Source organism: Ipomoea triloba, chromosome 2 (assembly GCF_003576645.1).
Source record: "Ipomoea triloba cultivar NCNSP0323 chromosome 2, ASM357664v1".
In the NCBI taxonomy this organism is placed as follows: Eukaryota; Viridiplantae; Streptophyta; class Magnoliopsida; order Solanales; family Convolvulaceae; genus Ipomoea; species Ipomoea triloba.
In genome coordinates this window covers 16,694,643-16,709,157 of record NC_044917.1, presented here as the reverse complement: position 1 = coordinate 16,709,157, position 14,515 = coordinate 16,694,643, and the positions used below count along the sequence as shown (strand labels likewise).

Here is a 14,515-nt window from a genome sequence, read left to right as displayed (position 1 = left end):
AACGATATGTCTATGACATTTCTGAACACTGTCGTTTTGTTCAACGGTGTAGTGATAAGCACCAAGAATAGTACGTAAAAAGGGTCTAAAATGGAATAGAAGTGTAAAGTTTTGCCATCCGATCATAACAATATCGTGCATTTTGGCTCAGATGTGATTAAAATCCTCTAACATCGATTCTAGGAAAAGTTTTGAAGTATTCTACAGATCGGAAAGGGATTTGAGGCTAAACAGAGCAAAAGACAAACGAAGCCGCAAAGTAGTATCTTCCCACGCAACCCAACACACGTGTGGAGGGGCGTGGAATCCTTCCAGTAACCATCCACGCCCACCACCACGCGTGGCCGGGCCAAATGGCCATTTCGGGAAAATTGTCTCTTTTTGTCACCTATATAAATCCCTTTTGCCCTAAACCTAGAGAGAGCTTTTTTAGGATAGTTTATATCTGAAATTGTTGAGGGTTTTCTCCCCTCTTGGGGGAAAATTCCTTTTCTTCTAGATTAGATTAGATTCAAGGGCAAGGATGAAGATTGGAATTTCAAGAACAAAGTGTAAAAGAATCCATTCTTATGGGTGGTAACTCTTCTCTCCAAATCTTAATCTAATATTTGTTTCTATGAGATTTCATTTCTTCTTCTTGTTTCTTTAGCATGTTAGAGTAGATTAGAAAGGGGATTGGTGGCCCCAAAGCTAAACTATGTGGATGTTTGATATAATTGCTAGTTGAAATGTGTGCTTCTTGATTGTTGGATGATGAACTTGTGTGGATGATGTTCTTTAAACTTTGTGTCTAAGTGTGGCCACATTAGGTAGCAAACCCAAAGAAAGTGAGTGTGTGCGCGATAGCGGCCACTCACGAGTCTAACTCACCCACATCTCCGCCCTTAGTTCGAAAGGACGAGGTCCGAGAGGAGTGGTAGACAATGTGTTCGATGAAATGCCCCAACCGAATGAGGATGTGGGAGTCCAAAGTGTGACGCCACTTGGTAAAGTGCCATGAACTCCCTAGTCTATTCCACGTCACTTGCTCACAAGACCATACAAAGATAGACCACGTAGGGAAGCCTAAAGCCCCAATCTCCGCCTTTCCATTTATTTTTATCACAACCATTATCAACATTTCCCCCTTCATACAAATGAATCCTACCCTTAGCCATTTCCGTAACTCTTCCCTTTCAACTTCTTAAATGCCAACACACTAATTCGTTCCCATTCGCCATCCTTGAGAGACACGACACTCGGGGAGTCTTGACTCTTCGTTTTAACACCTTCCGTACCACATTCGCACCTCACCACATACTCACATCTTTGTCATGTAGGCACAATATTGGTTATATATGGTTAATCCCAAGGCTAACAAAGAGTAGTTGCCAAGTTTCTTGTATTCACAACCTGAATTCATGGTTGCAGTAGGCGCTAGGCGGTAGACTAGCGCCTAGCGCCTAAGCGGTCTAGGTGGTACCTAGGCGGTGACCTATAAAAACAAAAAAACAATGCATGTGTGTGTATGGTCATATATATATATATATATATATATATATATATATATATATATATATATATATATTTCTTACTTCTCTTATTTATATAAATAAATAAATTTAAACATATATAAATATAATAAAAAATTAACATTGCCGACTCGCCTGAGTTAACTCGCCTAACTCTGCCAAGTTGGGCAATTTAACTCGGCCAAGTCGGCCACCAACTCGGCCCAGTTAGGCGCTAGGCGGCCAGCCATCTAGACAGACGCCTAGGAAGCAAATCGCCTCGGTCCAGGGGCACCTAGCGCCTAGGCGGGGAATTTGGCGGGCAATTTTTACAACATTGCCTTGATTAGACCAAATGGCTTTGATTTTGCTGGAAAATGTGCGCTCAACCAGTGCCCTAAACTGATTAAAAATAGCATATATGTCTGTCTTTAGTTTCATGGGAAAGAACAAAGTATGTCTGGAATAATCATCAACAAATATGATGAAATAACAATGACCTTCATTCAATAAAACTGGGGATGGTCCCCAAATATCTGTGTAAATTAAATCTAAAATAGATGAACTAGAAGTTGTGACTCTTTCTAGAGGAAATCGTGAGGGTTTCCCTGGTTGACAAGCAGAACAAATGGAATTACTGCAAGTAGATGTTCTTGAATGCAACTTTGTTGTTATTTTGAATTGCATTTTCTTGTGATATATCTTCCAACTTGTGCAATTGCATTTTCCAAAAGTAGCTAATCAATTAGTAGTGCAAGAAGTATTGCTGTAATGGCGGAAACAATCAAATTGCTAGCAGTTTGCTAGGTAACTAATCATTGGAATTGTTAAAAAACATTTTACTTTTCTTCTATTTATTTTTAGTTTTCAATTATTATTCGATTTCTCAAAATGATATCTGTAACTCAAATCTTATAATGATTAATAAAGCAATCTGTATGTGGTGAAATGGGATCTTGTTTTGCAATGAAATTCATATTTCCTAGCATATATTCCTATAGTTTTTCTTGTAAGATGTCACCTGCATTGAGTTCATTGGTTTTCACATTATCATGGCTAATTATTTAGAGATTCAATGCAACCATTTTTAATTGGTATCTTAATTTCTTCTATAAGTCAAATGTCGATGAGGATTTGGAGCTTTTTTAAACATCATTGGATATTGCAAACAAATGTTGTTGCCACTAATTATGTTTTATAATCAATGGTTGTGACAATGAAAAACTGCAGTCTTCATATATCTATTAATTTTATGTATGGCATTGTTTTCCTTTCTTTAAAGGTAAAAATGTAAACGGTAAAGCTAAACTTGTGTCATCTACCGGATGAACATATAGGAGATTCTAAATCCAAACATTTGTCAGATCTTGATGGTGGGCAATTGCCAATTGAAGGTTAGCACTACCTTCCAATTTGAAAGGTCAAACAGTACCTTTCAATTTCAATATTTTTGTTCAAATTTTTTAAAATATGTGATCTAAATTTTTACTCATGGACAATTGTGGATGATCATAGATGGAGGGAGATATATCTGCTATTTGTGTGAACTTATTGCCACTTGTTTCCTCTTCATTGTAGTAATTTTGTAGACTAATCCTCTGATTGCTTTTAAGCTCGAATTATCTTGTTGCATCTCAAATTTCTAATTCATGTTTCTACTGACTGCTCATGATATATATATTGTTTGAAAATAAAAAGCTCATTCATTTAATCATAAGCTGAAGTGTTTACAAATATAATCGATGGAACGGTATACCATTCCTTACAGTCAAACATAGAAACAACTTTCCTAGCAATGCTACAAAGAACTTGATTCGCAGACTATTTCATAAATTTGAAGCTGAATTCGTTGGAAGAACTTAAAGCTTCTTTAATATCATTGAAGAATCGATCAAACGTAGTCAAGACTAACTTTGGTTGAAAAGTCTTACACACCACCTGAGTATATGTTTTCCATTTGTCGTTCATTGACAATATATCCATCGAGCTAAGCTACAGATGCTCTTTTTCATTGTCATCTTTGTCACCCAAGATGAAGTTTACATACGCCATGACCAACTTATATGGTTCACACTTATTAAAAAAAAGGAACTCGCCAAAAGAAACAAGAGGAAACAAACTCGTCAAACAAACGAGAGAAAGACATAGAAAAAAACATAACACAAAATAAAAGAGAAACAACCGTACAGCACCTCATAAACTTTATTTTGTGGATCCACTAGAATCAAACCACCTCTTTATCCGGATCTGGCAAAATAAATAAACTTTAAATCTTTTGAATTATTGCAACATCCTTGAAAGGTTGATGGCTAATTCGGAAGTGGAATTTATTATGAAACTAAAAAAAACAAGAAATAAAAGAAAATAGGAGACCGTCGGCCAAGAAACGAAGCCCCGTCAAAGGCTCAAAGCTTCGGCCAAAGGCCGGCGCCCACCAGATGATGAATCAAGGTTTCGTGTAGTGTAGTGAGGCAGATAGAGAGGTTTTGAGAGAATTAGGGTTAGCCATCAATTAACAGAGCCAATATGCTCATGATATATTTGTTTTTTCAAGTATGGTCCATTGGAAATACTACCTGCAAAATTAATTCTATAGCATTTTATTTTGACTTTACATTTCCAGTATACTTTCATCTAGATGAAAATAATAATTTTGTGATAGTGAATTTCTTACACTTTGTAATTTTGTGACAGTATATTTCTTCCTCTTGCTTGGTATGTATAAATGTGTTGGTTGTGATTGGATACATACACAAATATACATTTGTTAGAAACAATCAGATTTTATAATACATTTTTTTATGGACATGCTAATCTCACATATCCTTCAAAGAATAATTCTTTTGCCTCTAATAGTTTTTCCATTAAATACTACTTTTCTATATAGCTTCTTCTAAATAATCTCACAGGCCATTATTTTTATAATAAGATAAGATAAGATACCTGAATATATTTTTAATTCAATTTTTCATTATATTAAGTATTAGTATACAAAATTTATATATTTAGAAATTACACTATAAGTACTATTCAACACAAAAAATTAAATTTAAAAATAAGTTTAAAATACTAAATAAAATAAATAAAGAAGATTGAGTTGGCTTAACCAATGAATAATAAGTAGGACAGTTAAAATGGGACTGAGGATTTATATTTTTTCTACTACATATCAAAACATAATGTTTTTATATTATGATTGAAAGACTTTTTTTAAAAATTGGAACTAACAATATATTATATGTTTTGCAGTTTTTCAACATACATTGAAATAAGTAGAGGTAGTAACCATAATTGAATTAAAGGATTGAAATTAGGTATGCATATGGATTTTACCTCTATTTGAAGCAATGTGTTTCCTCAGGCAGCAAATTCAACCAAGCTTCTTTCTTCATTGTAGAATCCTCCCTTCTCTATCCAAATTATTTATAGAATTCAACGTAACATTTTCACAAACAGTTTGCAGGTATGATATTTTAATGTTAGACTTTCTCCTGACATTTTCACAAACAGTTTGCAGGTATGCTATTTTAATGTTAGATTTTTCATATTCATTCTATATATGCCACACCCAAATTCAATATTCTATATATGCCACACCCAAATTCCCATTCCCATTAATACAATCAGTTGGTGCAGAATCTAAGTTCACACATTCATTCACTATTCCATCAGAATTAGAAGAGGACGGCTTACCTACTATTATATCCGCAAATCCTTCTTCAGTTGTGACAGAGCTCTTACTTCTTCCTTAATTGCAGCCACATAGAGTTTATGGTGCTGTTCCTTAATTGCAGCCACATAGAGTTTATGGTGCTGTCTAATCTGAAGTCCCCAATACTCTGCTACATACAAGAATAATTTTTGTAGTATTAGTTGTGGTATGACTTATTTATAGTGTTAAAATAGGTGTAGATATTCATGTAAATACTAATTTTGAATTTTAAATTTATCTCCAATCAATTAATATTAGTCTTATAAATTGTAAAAGTCATTTACAATTTAAAACATGTAATTTTTAAAAATTGTAAGCATACTTTTTTTTTTATATGTAATGTAAAAACAATAAATGTATTCATACTTGATAATCTCGTTCACAATAATTATTTAATATCCAACAATATATCAAAACTACATAGTTTTCACTGGGCGCGAAAACAATTTTTTTTTATTTACCAAAAGTTGTGGCTTTTATATATATATATATATATATATATATATATATATATATATATATATATATATATAATTATTTATATTTATTCTTTAAAAGAAATAAAAGTCAAAATAATTAAATTTTGATTTTGAAGACTTAAACACTTTGCAAAAAATCTCCCTTCCCTCAAAATTTTAAAAAAATAAAAATCTTCGTTCTCAAATAAAAGAGAAAATATCATTTTTGTTCTCTTGACTATCATAGCTAAAACACATTTAATCCTTGACTATTGTTTTTTTTTTCTAATTAGGTACATGACTTTCTATTTAGTATCAGATTTGGTCCTACAATCCAATTTTCTGATGACACATTGCTTGAATTCCAACCAAAAAAATAGTTTGTTGTAATTAGAAGGATATTTTGGCCTTTTCAAATATATTTTATTTTCTTATTATTTTCCCTTTCTTCCACTCCCGTTTCTATTTTCCACTAAGCTCTAAGAAGACAACCTATGCTTCTTCTTCCTCTCTTACGATTTTTCCTCTTTAGGAATAAAAGTAGAAATTGAAACTCAATCATTCTCAACTTCTGACTTTGCATTTGTTGTGATGGAAAATACAGAAATGTTTGAGATAACAAAGACAGACAAATGGAGGGAATAATAATAATAATAATAATAATAATAATAATAATAATAATAATAATAATAAAGTAAAGAAGTGAAGTTAGCAAGTGTCGTCTAATCTTTCTCCAAATAAAATAATTCTTTCTCACAGTTTCAAAATTTGCACAATTCGCACGTACTCCAACTACATTACTACAACATATCAAACTTAGCGCTTCTCTTCTTCGCCATCGTCCGTCAGAAAAGCTTGTCTCCCTCCAACCCCTCTTTAATCCAGGTAAAAACTGTCTTACCCACCAGCGTGTTGTCTCGTTATATCCCAAAAATTTGGCGATTTCTTCCCGTTTCTTGTTGATGGTGTGAAATGTGAATGGTGTAAAAGATTGTGCTGTATAGTTATGTTCAATAATTTATAGTCAATTTTTTAAATTTGGATGGTTTGTTTCTTAGTGGCATGTTAGTGTTGCAGATTATAAGAAAAGAAGAGGACTTTGCAGGAGAGTTGGCAGGCATTTCTAATCTTTCTGTTTGCAGGTTCTAGCTTCAAATTAACCTAGCTTTTACAGTTAGGGGCTTCACATGGAATTGCATCTACTTTCTCTATTTTCACATTTCTAATTTCTTATTACAAAATGATAAAAGATTTCCACCTAAAGAAAGAGTTGTTGATAAGTGCCAAAGACACTCAGGGTCCTTATGGGTTGTTTTATGCTTAAATGTTTTCTTTTGTGTGGTTGATTTATGACCTAAAATGCTTAAATGTGCTGCAAAATTCTATCATGTCTTGTACTTTAGTGATTTGAAAGAAATTGAGCTTAAGGAAAGACATATAGACATAACTAGAGCATCCAAAGGAAAAGCACAATATGGAGTCAGTCAATGAAGCCTCTACGATCGTGGATCACTCGTGGTTCAAGAACAAAATGTGTCCACGAGCTGGCCACAATCGTGGGTGAAGGCGTGGCTAGAGTAAGTGTGCGATGTGGATCGGATCGTGGATGGAGCTCAGCGAGAGTTTTTGAAGAAGCGCTTAGAGGGAAAGCTATATAAACTAGATTTAGATATTTTTAGAGGGGGATTCATTTTAGATTCAGATTAGATCTACTTTAATCTTGTTCCTAAAGCTAGTTCTTTCTCTCTCTAGCTTCTCATTTTGTACTTTGAAGATCTTCTTGGAGAAGGAAGATTGACAACCTTCCTCTTCCTAGGAATCACTTTGTAGCTTGAATTTACTTGCAATCAAGTTAGGTATCTTTACTTTCTTGTTTTTAATCTTGCTTTAATTGCTTTTTATTTGATGAATCTAGATATAATGTGGAATTTCATAGCTAGCATGAGTGGCTAGGTTTTAATTAGGAATTGAATTGTGAATCTAGTGCATGATGCTAGTATGAATTGTAATTATCAATAGGTTTGTGCATTGCAATTGATTGATTGAAGTTCATATTACCTATGGTGAATTGTTTGCACCTTGTGAGTATGACCAACTCTATAGGTTGTTCTAAGGCAATGAATCTAGGAAAGGTTTTGCTAGATTCATTGTAGCTCCTAACCATTTGTAGTTTCTTGCTTAAAGATCTGAGAGGCCGAAGTAAGAAATGAGGTGAAGGCAAGATGCTTGATAAAATGCTTCTTAGGACCATGGTCACAGAATGGTGCTCTATACCAAGAAAATGCCTAGTAGACCAATAGGGGATGCCTAGTAGACCAATAGGTGAACGGTACTAGTAAAGCCTCACGTGAATGTCTCAATTGCAATGTTCACAACCTAAGTCTTGAACACTAGAAGCATCATGTAGTAGATAGTAATTCTATTCCTAAGCTTTCTTTACTCTTGTCTTTGAATACTTGCTTTACTCCTTACTACAACACTCTTGATTCAAATCTTGCACCTAGTGATCATGTATGCGATTTGTATGATGCTTATTCCATAGTCTAAATGCTTGTTAACATTTTCAAATTTGGCATCCTCAAGAGAACGATATACATTGCCAAACTTTGACCGGAAAAACCGATTTGTTGGTTGTCTTTTTCATGTAGCAGTGGTCATTCTTATGTTGTTCCTTCCTTTGTTATTCAAAATTTTGTGTGCTATCTTTGAAGCGTGTATCCATGCTTAAATTGCAAAACACATTTTGTAAACATAATTTCTTATAAATGAAAATTATTTCTTTTTTCTTGATTCAAGAAACTGTTATGTTTAGATATTTAGGGATTGATTCATCAAGTGGTTCTAATAAGGCCCTCCCCATTTGTGTTATTAGACACAAATTTTAAGAAAATAAACTGACACACAAACTTTTTAAACAAATGGGGGTTGTGCAATTTGGAAAAATTTTTCTCCTGCAACAACCCCTTATGTCAGGCTTTTATAAAAATAAAAAATAAAATTAAAAAATTGAAAAGTAAGCCGCTGGGCGCTGGTCAGTGGGGCCACTCTCAAAATCCAGAATGGCAACAGCCATTTTACAAACAAAATGGTAACAGCCATTTTGTTTGTGATTTATTTTATTTTTTTTTAATTTTCTTAAGCGGCCAGCTAATGGTATTTAAAAAAAAATTAAGTCGGCCGTTGACGGCCAACTTATTTTTGTTTTAATTTTTTAAAACTCTGTTATTAAATTTATTTTTATTTGATATGTGTAATTTAAATATAATAAAAATAATAATTGTAATTATAATTTTTATAATAATAATAAACAAAAACTAATTAAAATATAGTGATAAAATGGTGGGTCCACAAAAAACTGAGAAAAAGCTTAAAACTAATGGGGCAACGAGGTTTGAGATTGAATGAGATAGTGGATGATGAGGTGGATGCTGGGGCCCACAAAAACCTGATGAAAATCCCACAACTATTGAGGAAGGCCTAAGGAAATTTCAGCCTGGGATTTAAACAGTTGTGAGAACTTTAAACATCCTCATTTTAGGAAACACTACTATATTCTCTTTGATAATGAAGCAAAGGTTTTTGACAAGTGACATTTTTATTTATTTATGTTTAAGAAAACTACTTTTTAATGTTAAAAACTCAATTACAACATAGGTAGATAGACTATATACCTTAGCTCAGACTATAAATAGTGGATAAAAAATGCTAGACCTAGCCTTTTATGGTTTTACGTTATTTTTTGAAATTTGAGAAGTATCAACAAGAAGTTTGCCAGAGTGTCACAAATCTTAAGTCAATTGAAGTGATTATTACACTTGACTTTTGCAAGAAACTCCCTCAGATGCAGTGGACAATATGTGACCTTTGTGTTTGAATGTTTAAAATAAATATTCAATGTATGTGTGAGAATACAAAATGGTTTATTTAAAGTCAGGCACAAGTGGTGACAAGTTAGAGGAAATAAAGTTTAGATGATTTAGACATGTTGAACATAGCCCCTGGATGCCTAGTAAGAAAGTGTAATTGTGATTGCGATTGGTTTAGCATTAAACAGAATCAACATATCTTAGATTGGCCTGGGATTAAAGCTTAGTGAAGTTGTGTTTAACTGTGGCAGCAAGATGGAATAAAAGATGATAATTGCATTCCTTAGATTGGCCATGCATAATAATTATGGATACTTCAATTCTTATAGGTTGATAAGGACGAAGCCGAAACCCAGGGAATGAAATGCAAAACTACAATCTACTATGAAAGTGTTAGTTTCAGCTTCTGCTGTAAACGAGACAGGTGATCAGATGCCGGCCTGTTCTACAAGCTAAGAGGTCAAAGGTTGATCATGAAATTGTGAGTAAGCTTGCTGCTGAAAACCTTCAGCTTAATTAAGGTATGTTCTGAGTTTCTCAAATATGGTTTGCTATTGATATATATTCTGGCCTGGCTTGCTAAGCTCCACTATATAGTTGTACAAATTTGAAAATTTATCTACAAGGCATATAAATCTATCTAGAATGAAGGTCTTTAATTTGTTGGTTTTTAATTTCTTACTCATCTCATCTTTTATTTTCTATTGCAACGTAACCTTCAGATCAGAGAATGGCCGGCCATCAGGTAATTAAAAAGCGTGCTAGCTACCTCTATCCCATGCTTTTGCATAATATATAGTTGCATTGTCCCCATGGATGATTAATGTGTGAGCTGAGGATGGTTTATACAGGATCCACAACAAGCAACGTCAAAACCATTTGCCTAGCTCCTTATCATTCAGAATATCCCAAATATTATAATCCATTACACTTTTTTCCATTATATTATAATCCATTGATATGACCCAAATACTTCCACCCTTTCCATTTTGTAAAGGATGCATTGAAGAATCTCTCTCTCTGTAATGGATTTAGTGCAAAATTGAGGTTAACTAATTTCATCATTTTATATTATATTTTCTATAGGAAAGTGTGGATATTCTTATCAAATACACAAACGAAGATCTCGGATTTAGCCAAGGAAAACTAGTTGCAGCATTTACTATATACAAATGCCTTATTCACTGGAAATCCTTTGAAGCAGAAAGAACTAATGTATTTTATCATCTTATTCAGATTATTGGTTCTGCTATAGAGGTAATTATTCATATCCAAATTAATAATTTACCCTCATCAAAATATGACTTATGCTTGTGACTTCTATGATTTGATCGGTTAAAAATTGAGGTGCGTGTGGCATTAGGTTTATATTATTGCATATTCTTTATGCATATAGTGATAAATTGTTAATGCACAAATATTATTTAAAATGTATAGGCTCCTCATCAATCAGATAGTAACCAATGTAGTTTTTATGCCATGTCTTACATGAAAACTTTAATTGAGCATATGCCAGATATTGATGATAAATAATTTCTTCAAGCACTAGTAAGATGATGTCAATTAATTCTATAAAATTCATCATATTGTGGTTACGTTGAGTACTTATATATTTACTATTCATATAGTTTTAACATGTAGTTCCAACAAGCTGATTACAACCAAATGAATATTGATCTAGTGCGTTTTGAATGGCAGATTTTGTATCAAGTTATATGAGTTAATACCAGCCAAGGTTCCTCGAGTTTGATGGTTTTGCCATCTATAGTCCTGAACTTTCAATTTGGATTTCGTAGTCCTCCGAGTTTCAATTTTGGTGTGGTAGTCCTTGGACTTTCAACTTTTAACTACTCGTGGTCCAAGTTAACCACTAATGGTCCTTTACCTTTCGAAATTTAACCAACCGCGGTTCTCTTGAAAGGACCATGACAGGTTAAAATTTAATAGTTGAAGGATCATGGTGATTAACCTGGACCATGGATGGTTTGAACATTATGTATTTTGAACATTATTATGTTATTATGCTTACAATCAAAATAGGTTTAAAACAACGGTTTAAAACCGTTGTCTATAAATGTGAAACAATGGCTTTAAACGTTGTCTTTGATATATAAGACAACGATTAAAAATCGTTGTCTATGCTTGGAATTTTTTACAATACAGGCCGGTTTCGACAACACTTAATAGACAACGATTTTTAACCGTTGTCTTATATATAAAAGACAATGCTTAAAAACCATTGTCTATCAACTTGACTTTCAACAACGCTTGTTTTAACAACACACAATAGACAATGGTTAAAAACCGTTATTTTTTTTTTATAGAAAAGACAATGATTAAAAATCGTTGTTTATACCTATGACTTTCAGCAACACACAATCGTTGTCTTTTCTAGAAAAGTCAACGGTTAAGAATCATTGTCTATGTCAATGATTTTTAACAACATCGGTTTCAACAACACTCAATAGACAATGGTTTTTAACCATTGTCTTTGCGCGGGACTTACAACAACACTGGTTTCAGCAACACTCAATAGACAACGGTTAAAAATCATTGTCTTTTTTGTAAACAACAACGGTTAAAAACCGTTGTCTATATGCGTGATTATCCTTTCAACCGTTGAAGGTGAGCCTAAAGTTGGTGAGAAAAGATTAAGGTCGGCTGTTTGGGATCATTTTACAAAGATTAAAGTTAATGGGATAAACAAGGCGGAATGTAGTTATTGTAAGAAGCTACTTGGGGGAGAGAGTAAAAATGGTACAAAACATTTGTATGATCATCACAAATTTTTTAGAATGAGACCTTACCAACACTTAAGGCAACGAACACTGACCTTCAATCAAGACAAGGATGGAAAAGTGAATGTAAACAATTACACATTTGACTCCATAGCTAGTTGATAGGCACTTGCTCGTATGATTGTTAAGCACGAGTATCCGCTTAATATGGTTGAGCATTCCGGTTTTAGGGAGTTCATGAATATTGCTCAACCTTTGATGAAGATGCCTAGTCGGAATATAATTAAAGGGAATATTCTAAAGATGTATGAGACTCAAAAGACCACACTTATTGAGTCTATGAATAAAAGCTCAAGTAAGGTTGCATTGACTACGGATATGTGGACAGCATCTAATCAAAAGAAGGGATACATGGCTATTAAGCTCATTTTGTGGACAACAATTGGAGTCTTCATAATTTGATTTTGAGGTATGTCCACTTTATGAAATTATTTATCTTGCAAGTTTTTATACAAGTTGATTACTTATTCTGAAATTTGTGAAATTATTTATTCTGTATTTATGTTAGGTTTATTTATGTCTCGGCTCCACATACAACATTATATTGGCTCTTTCAAGAGAAATGTTGAAATGTGTTTTGGATTGGAATCTTGAGAGAAAGTTGTCTATAATAACTGTTGATAATTGTTCAACTAATGATGTTTTAATTGACCATATGTTGTCAAAACTTAATCATAAGCATCTTTTATTTGGTGGGAAATTTTTTCATATGCGTTGTTGTGCTCATATCTTGAATTTGATAGTGCTAGATAGGTTAACTTGGGAAATAGATTGGAAAGAGTTAGAGTCTTAGAGATAGTGTTAGTTTTTGGTTAGCTACACCAAAAAGACAACAACTCTTTAAAGAAAGTGCAACACATTTGGGTATAGAATACTCAAAACAGTTAGTACAAGATTGTAAGACTTGGCGGAATTCTACTTATTTGATGCTTTCTGTTGCATTGCAATACAAAGATGTTTTTTACTGTTTGGAACAACAAGAATCTTCATTTGTTTGTGCACCATTGGGAGTTAGTTGAGAACATTTGTGATAAATTGAAAGTGTTTTATAAAGTATCAAATGCATTTTCTAGAAGAAAATATCCAACTTCCAATGTTTTTTTCCTATCGATGTCCGAGATTAAGGTTAATTTGTTCAATTGGGTTGAGTAAACTGATTTGGTGATAGCAAATATAGCTAAGAGTATGCTTGCAAAGTTTGATAAATATTGAGAAGTGGTGCATGGGATTCTAGCTATAGCTAATGTTCTTGATCCAAGGTATAAGTTAGGAATTGTTCAATTCTTCTTTCAAACATTTTATGAAGATAAAGCTGCATTAGAAATTGAGAGGGTTAAGACATATTGCAATGATTTCTGTCGTGAATATGAGTGTTCTTCAATATCAACATTTGCAAGTAAACGCGTCTAATCTAATGTTGAAGGGGAGAACTTAGGGTGACCTAGTTATGGACAAATTGAAAACCTTTATGGAAAGTGCAACACATTTGGGTGAGACATCAGAGTTGGACTCGTATTTAGAGGGTAAGAGGTCACCATTTGATGATGATTTGGATGTTTTATTATGGTGGCAAATTGAAGGAAAAAAATATCCAACTTTGAGTAAGGTTGCCAAGGATTTCTTAGCTATTCTAGTTTCTACCGTTGCTTCAGAATCTACTTTCAGTACTAGTGGTAGATTGGTGTCGCCACATCGTGGTAGACTTCATCATCTAAATATTTTGGAGAGGTTAATGTGTTCTCAAAGTTGGTTGTTTGAAAGTAAGAAATTTTATTTGAACGAATTATTTCTAATTGATTATTCATTACTTTACCATACTAAAATAATATTTGTAGGTAATTGCACCTTGGAGGATTATGAAATTGATGAAAATTTACTCCTTCCTCGTGAATTAGAAGCTTAGAGGTATTTCTTAAATTATATATATATATAGTCATGATCAGGTGCGGCCGTGCTCTCCCGTGCGGCCGTGCGATTCACACCACTCAATGTTAAGAAACACACCACATAAATATGCACTGTGGGGTGTTTCTTAACATTGTGGTGTGTTTCATTGTGTTTCATTGTGGTGTGTTTCTTAACATTGAGTGGTGTGTGACCGCACGGGAGAGCACGGTCGCACCTAAAATTATATATATATATATATATATATATATATATATATATATATATATATATATATATATATATA

The 14,515-nt window shown here is 33.2% G+C and overlaps 1 long non-coding RNA gene across 1 annotated transcript; it reads right to left on the bottom strand.

The window, feature by feature from the left end:
• Nucleotides 1–3,170: 3,170 nt before the first annotated feature.
• On the bottom strand, nt 3,171–5,321 carry LOC116004482. The gene is made up of 3 exons (XR_004094807.1): nt 5,184–5,321; nt 4,824–4,900; nt 3,171–3,737 (listed from the first exon to the last, which is right to left on the bottom strand). It is a non-coding gene; the product is annotated as an uncharacterized LOC116004482 (long non-coding RNA).
• Nucleotides 5,322–14,515: the final 9,194 nt, after the last annotated feature.